The sequence below is a fragment of the Palaemon carinicauda genome, chromosome 41, assembly GCF_036898095.1.
Source record: "Palaemon carinicauda isolate YSFRI2023 chromosome 41, ASM3689809v2, whole genome shotgun sequence".
Taxonomy (NCBI): domain Eukaryota; kingdom Metazoa; phylum Arthropoda; class Malacostraca; order Decapoda; family Palaemonidae; genus Palaemon; species Palaemon carinicauda.
The window spans coordinates 21620849-21625848 of record NC_090765.1 but is presented as its reverse complement, the minus strand read 5'-3'; the positions used below and the strand labels follow the sequence as shown (position 1 = coordinate 21625848).

At 53.0% G+C, this 5000-nt stretch overlaps 1 long non-coding RNA gene across 1 annotated transcript in view; it reads right to left on the bottom strand.

Moving 5' to 3' along the window:
• The window catches only part of LOC137632311 (uncharacterized), a 192027-nt gene that overhangs the window by 122837 nt on the left and 64190 nt on the right, over positions 1–5000 (bottom strand). The gene's annotated exons all lie outside the window — the stretch shown is intronic.

Here is a 5000-nt window from a genome sequence, read left to right as displayed (position 1 = left end):
TCCCTGACTTTCGATGATGAAGCGAAGACAGTCGACTTCTGTACTTGCTGGGAGAGAACTGGGCCCGAGAGAGGGATCAGCGTGGGTTGTAGCTCCAGGACTAGGGGGTACCAGTTGTTCCGGGGCCACTTGGGAGCCACTAGGGCCGCTGTCCCTTTGAAGGTTCTCAGTTTGGAGAGGACTTTCAGCAGAAGGTTGGTGGGAGGGAACAGGTAGATCCTGGACTATCTGTTCCAATCCAGTGACATGGCGTCCACTGCTTCTGCCTTGGGGTCCTCGTACGGGGCCACATATCGAGGAAGTTGATTGTTGTCGCTCGTTGCGAAGAGATCTATCTGAAGTTCTGGGACTTGGTGAGAGATGAAGGAGAAGGATCTTGCGTCTAGAGACCATTCCGACTATCGGGCTTGTACGAGATAAAGCGTCCGCTGTCAGGTTGCGGAATCCTTGTAGATGAACTGCAGACAGGTGCCATTTCTTCTTCTCTGCCAGACGGAAGATTGGGAGAAGCACCTGATTTATCTGGGGCGATCTTGAGCCTTGGCGATTGAGACATTGAACTACCACTGAGTTGTCCAGGGTTAGACAAATATGGATCGAGGGAGGCGGGGAGAGTTTCTTCAGAGTTAGAAGGACCGCCATGGCCTTCAAGATGTTGATGTGAAACGTCTTGAATAGGGGAGACCATGTTCCTTGAGCCTGTTTTTGGTGGGAGTGACCTCCCCAACCCTCCAGCGAAGCGTCCGTGTGGATGTTGAGTGATGGAGGTGGGTGTTGAAGAGGGATGGACCTTTTCAGGGCCTTTGCTTCCGACTACGGCTTTAGGAGTAACTGAAGTCTGTTTGGGAGCCGTCTCTTTAGGTCTCTTCGAGCGATGGATGCGGAATGTCTCCAGACTCCCGCGGCATCCTTTAGCTGTGCACGTAGCACTGGGTTTGTCACTGAGGCGAACTGTAGAGAGCCTAGAACTCGTTCCTGCTGACGTTTTGAGATCCGTTTGGACTTCAGCAGTCTTTTGACAGACCCTGCTATTTCCTTCCTTTTCTTCTGGGGAATGGAACGGCGGTGTGACTGAAGATTCCACTGGATTCCTAACCATTGGAACTTCTGAGCTGGAGAGAGGCGAGATTTCTTTCTGTTTACCTTGAATCCCAGGTGTTCCAGAAACTGGGTGACTTTGTTGCAGGATCTTAGACAATCTTCGGGCGATGGAGCCCAGACCAGCCAGTCGTCGAGGTAGGCCATCAGCGTGGTGGTTCATTGGAACGTGCCAGTAGGCACCCGCCAGGTCTATGGAGACCATGTGGGAACCTTGAGGCAGAAGGGTCCTTATATGTTGAAGAGTCAGCATCTTGAACTTGTTGTTCGCTATGAACTTGTTGAGGGGGGATAAGTCTAGAATGACTCTGAGTTTGTCGGAGTCCTTCTTGGGGACGCAAAACAGTCTCCCTTGGAACCTGGTTGACTTTACCCTCCTTATCACCTTCTTGTTCAGGAGTTCTAGGACATATTCTTCCAGAAGGGGGTTGACTGTTGGAAGAACTGCTGGAAGGTTGGGGGTAGTTGAGTCCAGCTCCAGCCTAGACCCTTCTTGACGATGCTGTGTGCCCAGGGATCGAAGGTCCAACGATCCTGGAACTGGCGGAGTCTTCCTCCCACCGGAAGCACTTCATTGCTTCTAGTTTCCCGAGGGTTTACTACCTCGGCTAATAGCTCCCTTTCCTCCTCTGCCTCTGGAGGGAAGGCGAGATGTATCTCTGCCTGCACCTCTGTTTGAGCCTCTACCTTTGGGACGAAAGGTAGTTGACTGTCACTCAAAAGCAGGGGTGAAAACCGGCGACTGTGACAAGACCGGTTGGGTGACCAGCTGAAAGGTCTGCTGTGGCTGAGCTGCCACTTGGGGAGTAGCGGATCCCGGAAACTGCCGTCTCTGTTGACGTTGCTGGGGTTTCGGTTTTTTGGATTTTCTCTTAGGTTGAGGGCCGTCGTCCTGAGAGGATTTCCTTTTCTTCGACATGCCCCACTTGTGGAGAAGGTTCCTGTTCTCCGTGGCGGCCTTGTCGCTGATCTCTTTCACAAGGGAGGAGGGAAAGAGGTGCTTACCCCAGATGTTGGAGGAAATCAGCCTCCGGGGTTCGTGTCTCACTGAGGCACTGGAGAACACGAATTCACGACAGGCTCTACGAGCATTCGTGAAGCTGTACAGATCTTTTACTACGGTCGCCAAATGTGTTTTGGCGAGAACCATATAGTAGTCAGGGACCCTAGTGTCACCGGCCATGACTTCGAGCTGTACTTGGAGGGACATGGATGCGGCGAGCCTTTCCTTCGTATCATGTTCCCGACGAAGGAGATGGTCATTAAGTTTTGGGAGGTCTTCGTTAAACTGACGGCCAGCGACGTCAGGTTCTAGTTTTCCCACCACAAATGTTGACTGGACATCTTTCCAGTGTCTAACATCAGGGGGAGTAGTCAGGGAGAAGGGTCTGCACTCCTCCAGTGCAGGGCAAGGTTTTCCTTCTTCCACTGCCTTATGTACCGCAGTGAAGGCCTTTTCCAAGAAGGGGAGGGTTGCATCGTCTGGTGCGACGTAGGTAGGGTGGTTCTTACTAAGCGCCGGAAGTTTCGAGCAGGTGAAGCCCCTACTTTTCACTGTATTGGCCAGCATAGCCTGGGCCTTCGCGAGATCGAACACTATAACCTCCTTCGGTTCGGTCTCTTCTTTAGAGGCAGGTTCGGATCGAAGTCGGACGTAACAGTCCGGATAAGCCTCAAAGTTCGGGAAGAATTCCACTTCTTCCAGCGCAATCGAGCCGATCTTTTCGCTTATGAAGATCTTGCCCGTCGTAATTGGCATACCTCCAGGGGTTGGTATCTGAGCATGCGGGAAGGTCCTTAACCGAAATCCTTTTTGGCTGCTTCGAACTTCCCATGTTGGACCTGAAGAACTCATGCGTCTCGCGGAGTTTCTTATCCATGAGAGCCTCAAGCATTTTGAAGATCTCCTGGGTGTTGGATGGGGTGGGATCCGGGGTAGCAGAAGTAGACAGGAGTGATACGTCCGTCAGTGTAGGAGTCGGTGTGGGGGTGGAATGGAAAGTGGAGCGACCTCCTGCTCCGACTCAGGGTATTCCACCTGGTCTTCCTCATAGTCCAGTTCGTCGCCCATGAGGTTCCTCTCCGTATTCTCCGACACTTCCGACATACGTTCCACGTTGTCGGCATCCAAACGGCACTCGTGCAAGGACTGAGCCATGACTACGTCCGGTTCCACCGTTATCTGGACAGTGGGGATCTGATCCTTGGGGACCACTGAGTCTGGGGATGCCTTCGGGAAAAGCAAGGCCCTCAAGTCTTCGGTGGCAAGCTATGGTCCGGCGGCGTTCTTCTGGAAGCCACGCACCCATTTGCGTAGCTTCTCTCGAGAAGAGTCCCTAACCTCCGCTGAAGGAGGATTGCAGACTGTACAGTGCTGCGGGTCCCAAAACTTCAGATCGCCTTTCTTGTTGGCACAGGGGCGTGGGTCCTACACGCCGTGTGCCCGTAGAAGTGCGGGCGCTTCACTCCACAGAAGTTGTGGTCACACTTCACGTACTCCTCCTGTAAGAGAAAGAGAACATGAGTATATGGAAGTCATACAAATGACTTATATTATTCTAAAGTTAAATATTAAGAAGTTAACTTTAACTTAATCTTAAGTAATTAATAACATTGTGATGTTAGAGAGTGGAGCGGGAAATGAAGTAGATAGACACATACTCCGTGTATCCCGCCCGGCTGGTTACCGTAACCTTATCAATAGGCAATTTGTTTGTGGCCGAGGACACAAGACAGAATTCTTCATAGAACGCCAGAGAGGCAGAAGGAATTCTAGCAGGAATTGCCTAGAATGTAAATCTGGGACTGAGACCACTCAGGCCATAAAATGAGGGTGTAGAAGACCCCATAGGGCAACGGTTTCCGGCAACCAGCCGTGCTAAGATACACATAGCATGCTGAAAAATTGTGATATGCAAGAAGACAGCACGGCTATTAATAGAACGGTAAGACAATACCTATCTATTTAGGTAGCCAAGCCATCTGGTTGCAGTGTAGGGCTATCAGCATGGTGCTGATAGCTGGGAGAAGGGGTGCAAGTCTCTTGGCGTCTCCGGAAGGCTCCGGCAGACCGGCGGTACGCCGGAGGCCGCTCCAGCAGCGTTTCTGGCATTAGTAAAGACACATAGAGAAGTCAGGAGTAATGCCAGGATGGCGGCCGTCGGCACAGCGGCGGCTCGGCTGCCGGCTTGGTGACAGGGTCAAAGGATAGGGAAAGTGGATATAGCAAATCCGGACCGCCGGCAATGAATGCCGGCACGCCGTGGGCCGGCCCGATGGACGGACGACCGAAGCTAGGAGGTATAAGGGTAGGCCATCGGCTGTACACCGACGGGAGGCGGCAGCCCTCCGGCACACGGAGGACTGTCGGCCAGGGGGGAACAAGGAATGTGTCACCAAGGGGGGAGGGCGGTATCGCCGGCAGTAGAGGCGGCAAGGGACCAGCACCAGGACAGGAAAAGAGACAGAAGGAGGGATGGAGGGGTAAGGACACGAACCCCATAGCATCCCACCTGAATGGGTATACCGATGATAGAGGCTAGCCCTATCACCCAATGGCAGGGGGCCGGCAGGCGGCCGGGGAGCCAGAGTAGCCCAAGGGAGGACTAGGGAACACCCAAGAGTGGGGAGAACCCCTGCGGACAAAACGCATCCAGTGGCTAACCCCATAGGACACTATGAAGGGTATATGTACCAGAGCGGACTGCATACAGGGACTCAAGATAGCCCTGTCACTCCAACCTAAGGAGGAGTTGTAGGACAGGGGACAGATGGGTATAGGCTAACCTAAGTATAGGCTAGGCCATACAAGGGATAGGTGGGGAGGGGAGAACAAGCAGGGTCTTCCATAGAGGAGGCTCTGTACCAAAGCGGCCACCAAGGAAGGGAGGACGCTCCCTAGC